Source organism: Aegilops tauschii, chromosome 2 (genome assembly GCF_002575655.3).
Source record: "Aegilops tauschii subsp. strangulata cultivar AL8/78 chromosome 2, Aet v6.0, whole genome shotgun sequence".
Taxonomy (NCBI): domain Eukaryota; kingdom Viridiplantae; phylum Streptophyta; class Magnoliopsida; order Poales; family Poaceae; genus Aegilops; species Aegilops tauschii.
Genome location: NC_053036.3, coordinates 106,406,197 through 106,418,371, shown reverse-complemented (window position 1 = coordinate 106,418,371; position 12,175 = coordinate 106,406,197). Strand labels below are relative to the sequence as shown.

Here is a 12,175-nt window from a genome sequence, read left to right as displayed (position 1 = left end):
TCTGTTATGTTTTGTCCATCTTATAAATAATCTTGGTTAAGTACAGGTTCCATTCCTAGAGACAAGTGGACAGGTTATCTGTTGTTCAGCAATTCTGCAAGAATTGCAACAAGGGAATTAGTTAGGACCTAATCGGTGACAATGGAAGGCCGAACGAAAACTTTAGCATGCACCTTTCAGAAAACTTAATTGGGCATATACCTTTCAGAAAGCTTCAGCATAACCTTTCAACAGAATTCCAAAGAACATTCCAAAGAATATACCAACACAGGTGCCACTTGGTGGTGCACTGCGGGTTGATAAGAGAAGAAGGCAGGGGCCTAAGTGCAAAATGCGGCGCGCTGACAAGTTAGTCCACTTGGCATCCACTTGGCGAGCTGTGATTGGCCCAGGACCAAACTTGCACCTCCATGATAAGTTTAGGGATGAAATAATCTGCTTTTGCAAATACAAGGACCAAACCATCACATGCTATGCAAGTTCAGGGACCTGCAGTGCTATTACCTCCTTTTTTCCGTTCAATGAATTGGCGTCAGGCGTCGAGTCTTGTGATGATCATCAGTAGCCCGTACTTTGGCCGCAGCGTGATCACGTCGGTCAGCGCGTGCACGTAGCTCAGGGAGAGCGACAGCGCGAACCTCCGGAGGATGACGGCGACCTCGGCCTTGGCCTGGACCATGGCGAAGTTCTACCCGATGCACGTCCTCGGACCCCATGGAGAAGGACAATAGCGCGTTGACGTGGCTCGCGGCCCGGGCGGCGCCGCCGCCGGCGTCGAACCTCATCGGATTGAACTCGTCGGCGTCCTCGCCCCACACCTCCCTGTCCCGGTGCATCGTCGCGATGGGGATGGTCAGGAGCGCGTCCCTCGGCACCGTGACGCCGCCGAGCTCCACCTCCGACCTCGTCCTCCGCCGGATGAGCGGCACCGGGCTGTACAGTCGCAGCGTCTCCAGCAGGAACAGGTTCACCAGCCTCAGCCTGCTGAGCGCGTCGTAGGTGGGGACCCCGCCGCACTCCCGCAGCACCTCCTCCCTGAGCCTCTGCTGCCACTCCGGGTGCGTGCCCAGCAGGAACATGGTCCAGTTGAGCATGTGCAGGCTCGTCTCCTGCCCGACGAAGAAGGTCTTGCACTCGTCGATCATCTCGTCCATGCTTAGCAGCGCCGCCTGCCCGTGCCCGTGCTCCGGCGCGCACGCCTCCAGCATCAGCCCCAGCAGGTCGCTCCCGTAGCCGTCCGTGTCCTTGGCGGCGAGCCTGTTCTCGATGATCTGCACCAGCGTGCTTCTCATCGTCTTGTTCAGCTTCCACAGCCTCATGTTCTTTTCGGTAGGCAAAAACCTGGAAAACAATCAAACATATCAACGTGGAGACGCCAGACTTAGCGTGCATGCAGTGCTGAAATTTGAGATGGGCTCTAGCCCATGTAGCAATTTCTGAAAAATCTCTAAGGGCCCATGTGGGTTATATGGCACTAGATGTAGTGGAAAGTTTAGTCTCACCCCGAAAGTGGAAGAGGAGTTGGACCTTCTTATAAGGGTTTCTCTTCTACATGCTATTGGAACTTGAGAAGAGAAGAGGCCCTCGCGCACTCCTCCTCCGCCGCCCGCCTTGCCACGCCACGATGCGCCGCGGGTTGCGGGATTGAGCCGAGCCGAGCTCACACCTATTGGCTTATTTTTGCCAGTCACTAACGGAGAGCCCACGTCTCTCCACGCGGCTGCGCCTATATAAGTGTGCGGTGTCTCCTAACCCTAGCCGCCACGAACAGATCACATCTGCTCCACGCGCACGCCCACCGTCGTTCCCTTGCTGCTGCCGCCGCCGGTGACTCCATCCCGTCCGCCGCATACACAGTCGACGGGAGAGCAGGTCTCCGAAACCACGCCCTTCTGGTTCCTGTAAAGGGTGAGGGGCGAATAGGTTTTTGGGCAGCGATTACGCGACTGCTCACTTCCGATCGTCTACTTCCTCTACGTTCGCGTCGCCTTCATCATCACCATGTCCACCGACGCCGAACGTGCCGCCGCCGAGAAAGCTGAAGCTGACAAGAAGGACGCCGCTGTTGCTACCAAAGCCGCGGCCTCTGCATGGCCTGCTGGAGGGTATAACTCGTTTATCCCGCTCCTACTGTTTTCTGTTTTAGCCATGCTAGCGTTATACGTAGATCTTTCTGCAATTAGCGTAGTATGTGCTAGTTTGACTGAATATCAGTATGCGATTATATGTGTCAATGCCATGCTAGTGATTTACTCGTGGATTAATTTAATCGAGAAATTGCCTATTTACTCACAATGCAGCACCGTGCTTGATCTGTGGTGTACCTGAATCCTGGAATGTAGTCGGTCCAGAGGGTGGAGAAGGCGATGAACTGGATCTCGTTCAGCGCCAGGAAGATCTTCCTGCCCTCTCTGTAGCTGCTGCCGAAGGCGGTGCGCGAGATCACGTCCGCGGATAGCTCCTCGAACTAGCTAGTCAGCTCGATCTCCTGGCAGTCTTTCTTCCCCCTGGCTGGCCAACTGCGCCTCCCACCGGGACGCCATGGACAGCACACAGTCCACCATTGTCGACGTCATCACCTAGTACATATCAAAGGTAGCAACATGTTCGCGAAGCCAGCACACCACCATGCAAGCACACTGCTATGATGGACATACCTTGAGCTTGTCCACGTTGAAGGCCGGGTGCAGGACCTTCTTGTGGCGGTGCCAGACGTCGCCGTCGGTCATGACGAGGCCCTTGCCCACCAGCCGGACGATGGGGTTCATCCGGTTCTTTGGAAACAGCCCCGTGCGGTCCGACAGCAGCTGCTTCGCCGTGCCGAACTCGACCACGCACATGTTGGGCGTCGACACGAACCAGTAGAGGAACACGCGGCCTGCACGCACGCGAGCACGCACTGGCCATGTCAAAACTCCACGACACTGCAGCTTAGCTACTTGGAAAGCTAACTATGTCATGTTACCGTAGAGGGGGATCCATTGGCGGAACTGGGGCTGGGAGATGGGGATGAAGTCGTGGGACGACACGTCGAGCACGATGCCGGCGCCGGCCACGCGGAGCCGCCGGATGTCGCCGAGGTTCCCGACGAAGAACCTGTACCCCGGCCCGCGCACGCCCTGCCGCGCCAGCCTCCTGGCGACGGCGCGCGGCCTCCACACGAGGCCAGCACGGCCGCCGCCAGCGCCACCGAGACCGTCCAAGCGGTGGCGTGCATGCCCCTGGTCATCACGTCAATAAGCTGGGCGCAGCTGCTGCATGCGTGTCTGCCGAGTGCGTACGCGTTGGAGGTTAAGTACGTGCAATTGTGGTGAAATTCCGATGGATAGGCGCATAGAGAATTCCGGTAACAAGTTGGACACTTACTGGACGGTGGTATCCTTCCTTGGTTGCTTGCTTGTCCTCTGCGCGTTTTCGTAAATGTAGACGTAATGCGATCCCACGATTGATTAGATTATATGGTTCTCGGATTTCCTGGTGACGGAGTGATAGACGATGGGGCACACTTGACCGCAGAGTTCCAACAAGACCAACAGGACAAATGAGTTGCGGCTAGTGTGTAGGGAGAAATTCCTCCGGACCTGACGGTGCTTCTCTTGTGAGAACTACTAGGAGTCTTCTCATGTCTTGGGCGAAAAAGATGTACGTACTAGCCAGGTTCAACACGCACTCGGTCTCACACATAGTTTTCACCTTGGTCTAAGGGCAAACATCCACAGATAGATGCTCGGACCGAGGTGTCCGGACTATGTACCGCATTGGTCTATGGATGCCTCCACACGACCGAATTTTCGCAAACCTATAGGAGCATTGCCGGCGTTCAGATGTTCCGTCTGGTCTATCAAAAGTCGTCACGTGCCCCACGCTACACCCCCTCTCTCCTCTCCATCCACGCAACAGGGTAGAAGGCCGCTGCTATTTGGTCGAAGGAGTTTTTTTTACTCAAGGAGGTCTCTCAGCCTTAACCAAGTTTACAAGAAAGTCCAGCCCTCCTGCGAACCAGACTGTCGTGCGGGGGTACTACGCCCATACGCAGCCAACACATGACTAGCGTTGTTCTGCCAACGGCTACACTGCGCAAATACAACCTCTCTAGCCTCAAGGGCTGCTAGACTGCTAATCTCTTCAACGAGAGACCGGTGTTGCGATCTATCTGTTGTGGGTGCTTTGAGCATCGCCGCAGCCTCCGCACTATCCATCTCAACAATGATAGGCGTTGTCGTCCTGTGTAAGGCAAGGTCTAGGCCTTCTCTACACGCCGAGAGCTTCGCCTCCAGCGCACTCTCACACGTGCGAATTTCTCTGCACGCGCTATAGATGATATCCCCTCCATCATCTCGAAGGATCATGCCTCCTCCCGCTGCTCCTGTGGCTGCAACAAAGCTGCCGGCTGTGTTAAGTTTGGCCCAGCCCGCACTAGGGGGGGCCCAACTCGGCCGCCGTCGCTATCCTGCAGGGCTGCACGCGCGGCGGGCCATCACAAACCACCATCTCCCCCTTCTCCATATTGGCCTGCGGATGTTGCTGGATGCATAATAGTGAAGTAATATAGCCATGTAAGAATCGACGAGAGGCCTCAGCAGGAGGTGGCGGTTTGTCATGGGTAATCTCATTGCGAACATGCCATACTCTCCACATGATCATGAGGACCACCAGCCTCGCCGTCTCATCCAGGGGTTCCAACAAGGCGAATAGCCACTCTGGCCCCGTGTCCCGGATGGTCTCCACCTTGGGTATGTTCCAGTCCATTGCCATGAGTCTCCATAGCTCCCTTGCCAGTGGGCACCTGCAAAGCGTGTGGAATCCGTCCTCGTGTTCAACACCACATAGGGGGCAGACGTCAGTATCCTCGAGGTGCCGTGAAGCCTTGTTGGCCCAAGTAGCAAGTGAATTTGTGACAACCCTCCACGCAAACACGTGTACCTTAGGGGGAGCAGGGCACCCCCGTATGATCTTCCAGATGGCGCGACGACCATCCGGTGCCCTGCTCATGGCGGTGGCCAATGGACGTTCGCGCTCGTCCATTGCCAAGCGGTACGCGGATCGGACGGTGAAGATACCGTTCTTCTCCGGCGCCCAGGCGATGATATCGTTGGTGACGCGTGGCGAGGTCCGGATGCTAGTGATGGCGGCGGCATCCGCCGGCAGGAAGTAGCGCTGTAGTAGGCCGGTGCGCCAAGAGCCCTCACCGTCGAGGAGCTCGGCCACCCTCCGCAGGCGGCAAGTGCCCTGCTGAGTGATGGGCTGACGAGAGGGCTCCCGTGGCAACCATCGGTCCCGCCATATGCGAATGTCCTGACCGTTCCCAACACGCCATATGATGCCATTTTTCAGGAGCTCGAGGCCATGTTGGATAGCCTGCCAGGTCGGGGAGGAGTTCCCTGAGAAGACCGTGTCCTCAAGGCGTCCATCATGGTAGTATCGGGCCTTTAGCACCTGCGCACACAAACTGGTGGGTTTAGTAAGCAAACGCTAGGCCTGCCTCGCTAGGAGAGTCTGGTTAAAAAGGCGGAAATCTCTGAACCCCAGACCACCCTTGCTTTTCTGCGCCTGGATCTTTGGCCAAGCAAGCCAGTGCGTCTTCCTCTTGCCCTCAGAGGTGCCCCACCAGAAGTTGCGAACCATTCTATTCAGGTCATCACAGACTGACATAGGAAGCTTAAAAATACCCATAATATAAGTGGGAATAGCTTGGGCAACTGCCTTAATCATGGTTTCCTTACCGGCGAGAGAGAGGGTGTCACCCCAAGCAATAATCCTCTTCAATAACCGAGATTGCAGATTCTGAAATTTACCTCGTGACATGCGTCCTTCGGGCGTTGGGAGCCCTAGACATTTCTCCTCAAAAGTGACAGTACCTATGTTTAATGTAGTTCTCACCGCCTCCTGTTTGTCCATAGCACAAGCTGAACCAAAGAGAGCACTACATTTGGCCGGATTAATAAATTGTCCGGTGGCATTACATATGTGTTTAGCACTTCCGAGACCTTTTGGGCTTCTTCCTCGTCTGCTTTAAAAAACAGTAATGTATCATCTGCAAATAGAAGATGAGACACCCCTGGAGCTCTGCGGCACACTTTTAGCGGGGTAAAGTCGCATTTTTCTTCTCCTTTTTTCAAGAGAGCAGATAGACCGTCAGCCACAAACAGGAACAAAAACGGGGACAAAGGACCACCTTGCCGTAGCCCACGCGATGGTGCAACGATTCCAGAAGGGTTCCATTGAATTTAACTGTATATCTCACCGAGGTGACGAAAGCCATAATCCAGTCCACCCACCGGCGAGTGAAACCCATCTTTTTCATCATTCGCTCCAAGAAGATCTAGTCCACTCTATCGTATGCTTTGGAGAGGTCCAGTTTATACGCGCAGAAACTTTTATTTGGGTCTTTCTCCTGCTGAATAAAATGAAAGCACTCAAACACAATCAAAGCATTATCAGTGATCATACGTCCAGGGACAAAGGCGCTCTGCTCAAGGGAGATAATATCATCCAGTATAGGCCTCAACCGGTTTAGCAGACATTTTGCCACCACCTTGTAGATGACGTTACATAAGCTGATTGGGCGGAACTCCGTGAGCCTCTCTGGGTTATCCACCTTCGGGATGAGAACAATGGACGTGTTGTTCACCCCCTCAGGCATAATACCTGTCCGGAAGAATTCCTTGACCCCTGCAATTACTTGTTCTCTCATCACGTCCCAATTACGCTGGAAGAAGCGCGCGGGGAAGCCATCCGGACCCGGCGCCTTTAGCGGTCCAATCTGAAACAGAGCATCGTCAATTTCCTTGTCTGAAAACTCTGCACACAGTCCATCATTCATGCGGTCAGACACACGGGGTTTAATTAGATCAATTACTGGATCCGCACAAAGAGAGGGGTCAGCAGCAAATAGTTTGGCAAAATAAGAAGTGGCCATGGCCGCCATAGACGCATGGTCCTGATGTGTGACTCCATCATCATCACTGAGAGTTTTAATACGGTTTTTGCGTGCGCGCCAAACTGCTTTTCGATGAAAGAACTGGGTGTTGCGGTCCCCTTCCCGCAGCCATGCAATGCGGGATCTCTGCATCCACAACATCTCCCTATAGAGCAGCTCGTTCATCCTGTCAGTCGCCTCCCGTATGTCCTTTCTATCTACATTCATAGACATAAGCTCCTCGAGACGAGAGCGGGACTTGTTAATTTCACGAATGACATTTCCAAACATTTTTCGACTCCACTCTTGCAGTTTTTTCATCATATTCCCTAGTCCAGAAGCAACATCACCAAGATTTAACATAGAGCCCAACTCAGTCCAAGTGTTCATAATTACCTCAGGGAGGGAGGGGTCTCGTTCCCACATAACTTCGTACTGTCTGCACCTTCTGCCTTCCCGTTGGCGCGGCTCCTCTAGCGCGCACTTGAGGAGGATGGCCAAGTGATCGGAGCTTGGCGCCACCAAATGCTCCACCCTTGCATGGGCGAAAATATCCCTCCAAGCATTGTTAGCCACAGCACGGTCAAGGCGAACCTTGACGTTTGCCCGTCCACCTTGCCGGTTATCAAAGGTGTATGGGAGACCTGCAAAACCGAGGTCGTTCAAACCACAAACCTCAAGAACATCACGGAAATCAAGCATCTGACCTGCCGAGTGCGGTGTGTCGGAGAAGTGCTCAAAACTCCACATCGCCTCGTTGAAATCACCCACCACGACCCAAGGCATGCTGGCCTGCTGGTGGAGATTACGGATGAGGGACCACATGCGATGACGGTCCTCCGTTCGGGGCTCGTCATAGACGCAGGTGAGCCGCCAGGGTGGCTCACCCTCCGCACCAGTTACATACGCGTCAATATATCATTCATTTATTTCTTTTACATCAAGACTCACTGACTTATGCCAATACAAAGCAAGACCTCCACTACGACCCACACAATCGAAAGCATCAAAACCTCTTAAACCTAACCGAGCACGGTACCTCTTCATTTTATTCTTAGACTGCCTAGTCTCACAAAGAAAAACAATACTAGGGAACTGAGCCTGCACCAGACTCACAAGATCAAGAACTGTCCGAGAGTTCCCACCCCCTCGACAGTTCCAGCTTAGAATATTCATTGCTCCTGACGGGGCTCCGCCGGCCCCGTCAGTTCGTCGGCGGCCCCTGGGCTGACTGCCTCCATGGTACTAATTCCGTCCACCATGTCCTGTTCCATCATCTCATCGCCACGCGGAGTCTGCTGCCCGTCCAGAGACTCCAGTGTCCTGCGCTTTTTTGGCGTACCTGAAACCACAAGCTCGTCCGTACTGGACGTATTAGCATAAACCACCAAAGCCTTGCTAGCCTCCTCCCTGCCAGCAGCAGCGACTTGATCACTAGCAGCGGCACGCTTGCCCAAAGCGGAGACGCCATCAGAGAGGTCTACGTCGTCCATATTCACTTCCTGAGAAAGATTACGCAGCGCCAGGATCATATCCGAGCTCCTCGGCTGGGAGTAGTCCGAGTGTTGTGTGCCTTTGGAGGTGTGCTCCTGTACCTGTGTTGGCGCAAACCCGGAAATCATATGCACAAAGAAACTCAACTCGAGCACGAACTCGAAGCAATGGCGACGAACGCCGCAGCCGGCGAACCGGCCTGTATCTTGGCAACCTTTATTCACTGGGTTTGGCACATACCGGCGCTTGGTGGCACATACCACACGGCGCTGATCAATACACAGGGCTGGAGTCTTTATACGCGGGCGCTTACCCTGACGCACGGGCAAGCCATCCAGCCTGATCCACTTCCTACGCCCACGCCCACATCCAGGACGTGGCCAACTCCTTCACCAACGGAGGCTGCATGCAACCTCCATCAGCTACGTGCGCGTACCAACTAATATGACCGATTCACTCAGCCATATCTCAACTAACTAACTAACTTTTATCTCAAGATTACTATTAACATTTTCCCTTCTAATCTTGGCTTGCCATCACCGGAGTTGTCGTCGCTCCCGTCATCGTCTTTGTCGTGGCCGTGGACTCGACCTGGCGCGCTGACGCCGGTCACCACCGCAACGGACTCGACCTGGCGCACCGACGCCGGTCACCACCGTGCCTGCTTCTTTGTCTCCGGCGACATACGCCGAGCTCGTTCTCCGCCGGCGACACACGCGAGGCGTGCCTTCGGCGCCCCACACCTCACACGCGCACCCGACGCGCCCGATTAGTCCGACCGCACCAGTGTGTCCTGCACGTCCCGCGCGCACCCAACGCGCCCGACGAGCCCGACCGCATCAGTGTGTCCCGCACGTCCCGCGCGCACCCAACGCGCCTGACGAGCCCGACCACACCAGATGCTCACCGTGCGCGGCCTCCGCGTCCGCCATGGCAGCCGCCAGCGACAAACGCCGGAAGGATGTAGCCGAACTCGAGCACGGACTCGAGCACAACGACGATATACGCCTCCTCCCAACGTCAACCGCACGCTCGTACGCACGCCCGCGGTCCCGACGCGCCAGACGCGTCCAGTGCGCACCCATAACACGCACCGATCGCGCCCGGCTCGCCGCCACTGCTTATTGCCCTGCACCGTTGCGGCCTCAACCGCAGCGCAGCACCTCCATGCCGCCATGTGTCGTTGAAGTCGTCACCACGCAGGTCCTTCGCGGCCTCCTCACTGTGCCGCCGCAGCCACCGCGGCCTCCTCGCCGCGCCGCGCACCTCCATAGACCGACACACGGCCCGGAGCATCGCGCAGCCGCCGGCGAACACCGCCATCGCCGGCACGCCTCCGGCACGGCGAACCACGCCCAAGACAACCAAGCTCATGATACCAAATGTTGGCGCAAACCCGGAAACTATATGCACAAAGAAACTCAACTCGAGCACGACCTCGAAGCAATGGCGACGAACGCCGCAGCCGGCGAACCGGCCGGTATCTTGGCAACCTTTATTCACTGGGTTCGGCACATCCCGGCGCTTGGTGGCACATACCACACGGCGCTGATCAATACACAGGGCTGGAGTCTTTATACGCGGGCGCTTACCCCGACGCACGGCCAAGCCATCCAGCCTGATCCACTTCCTACGCCCAAGCCCACATCCAGGACGTGGCCAACTCCTTCACTAACGGAGGCTGCATGCAACCTCCATCAGCTACGTGCGCGTACCAACTAATATGACCGATTCACTCAGCCATATCTCAACTAACTAACAAACTTTCATCTCAAGATTACTACTAACAACCTGAACATGCACGTGAGCCTCTGCATGTGCATGGCGATCTTCCATTGCACCCTTGCTGCCTCCTGACATGGCTTGCATCTTTTCGGCTAGCATTGCATCAACGGCAGGGTTTCCGGAGCTGTGATCTGCTGCATGCTGCTGACGCCTCGCCGCGCTGCCTTCCGGGTCGAAGGAGTTAATACAAGTTCTAGAAATCGGGACTGACTTGTTAGAGTTGCTATTCGGCTACAACAAAGGAACACCACGCGTGGAATTCGGATAAATAGCAACGCTATTTGGCGAAAGGGTTGAGCTCTTACAAGCTTTTTGCGAAACGTTGCTTTGTCTATGATAGAAAACCAAACGGCCTTTTTTTATCGATTTTGCTAAAGCACACCTAAATGTGTCTTAAGTATTTGCACATCTAAATTCTATGTTATTAGTTTTACGCCGAGATTCGTGTGGGCATTTTTCCTTTTGTTTTTATATTTGATTGTCACACTTAGATGTGCAATAACTATAACACAACTAGATGTGCCCTAGGCATGCAAGAAGCAAGCCGTGAACTTGTAGCAAATGCAATATAGCTTGGTGGAAGGCAACTTGGTGGAGTATATGGCGGAAGGTCAAAAGGCCATTGCTATTTAAGTCGTAGGTGCGGACATTTGAGTATAGCATTGGATGGACGGCTCTTGTACCCGTGTCCGTGGATGGATAGTGTGTCTGATTTAATATACACCATTGAAGATGCCTGAAGATTTTATATTGCTCGTGCATTAGTTTTGACTTTCTTTATTGGATAATACAATATTGTTTTTGTGAAAAGTACATCTTCCGTCCGTAAATGTTGTGAAGGTTACATCATCAACAAAACCACTCAAAACAGTCCAAGGGACTTTTTAGAGGTGAACAACCATTTATAAACTTCTAGCAACGATTTAGAGCCAGAAATAATAATAAAAACTGAAAATCAGGTCACATAATCAACAAAACCACCCAAAATAGTCCAAGGAACTTTTCAGAGTTGAGCAACCATTTATAAGTTTCTAGCAACGATTGAGAGCAAAATTTCCATTTTCCTCTTTTTTATGCATAGCACTAGCTAGTAAGCTACATGTCCCATGAACATGAGGAAAAAAAATTGTCAAGCAAAAAGCACAGAAACTACTTATTACATATAAAAGGTACTTCCGTTCACAAATATAATTTGTTTTGTATATTTCAATAAGGACTACACATTGACAAGTGAACATACACATTAAATGTGTCTATATATACCCCGCAAAAAATGTGTCTTTATACATCCATAAAACTTATATTTGTGAACGGGGGGAGTAGTACATAAGAGCTAATTAGTTTTTCACTTTTACAAAAATTTGGTCTAACCATCGATTGTTGTTTCCTTTCCTGGTTTTTGCCTTTTTTTAGAACTACAATGTTGTGGTTTTGCCTTTGCTTTTGCCAATTTTTTTGGGGGCATGGTTAATTTGGCAGCCATAATATGTGCCTTTATCATAAGTTATTCTTTTCTAACGGGCTAGCCCGTGATACTGCTGGAAATGTAGTACGTCCAACTAAGCTATGTAATCCTTAAACAGGGGGAAAAACTCATTCATGTTGATCTAGAGGGAGGCGGCATCATAGTGTGTCCCTAGTAACTTGTGATACAAGGTGCATTTTTTTTGCGGGTTGTGATACAAGATGCCTGAAGGGAGGTGGCGCCAAAGGGACACAGGAAAGAAAGACAATGCACACAAAATTATAGGAAGAGGAGGGGCAAGCCCTTGTGATTTTAGGGTATACCATTTCAATTTTAACTAGGTTTGGGCCTAGGGCCCCATTCAGCTATTTGAGCCTAGAACAGTTTTAGGAAGGTTCCCTTTCGGGTTTTTTTTACCAGATTTGGGAACCTTCAAGAATGTTCTTTCAGGTTCTTTGATATGGTCTTTATTTGGGAAAATAAAGGTGACCGATGGTAAGAAAAATCAATAA

At 52.8% G+C, this 12,175-nt stretch overlaps 1 pseudogene; it reads right to left on the bottom strand.

The window, feature by feature from the left end:
• Positions 1–532: 532 nt before the first annotated feature.
• Positions 533–6,307, bottom strand: LOC109760300 (cytochrome P450 709B1-like; annotated as a pseudogene).
• Positions 6,308–12,175: the final 5,868 nt, after the last annotated feature.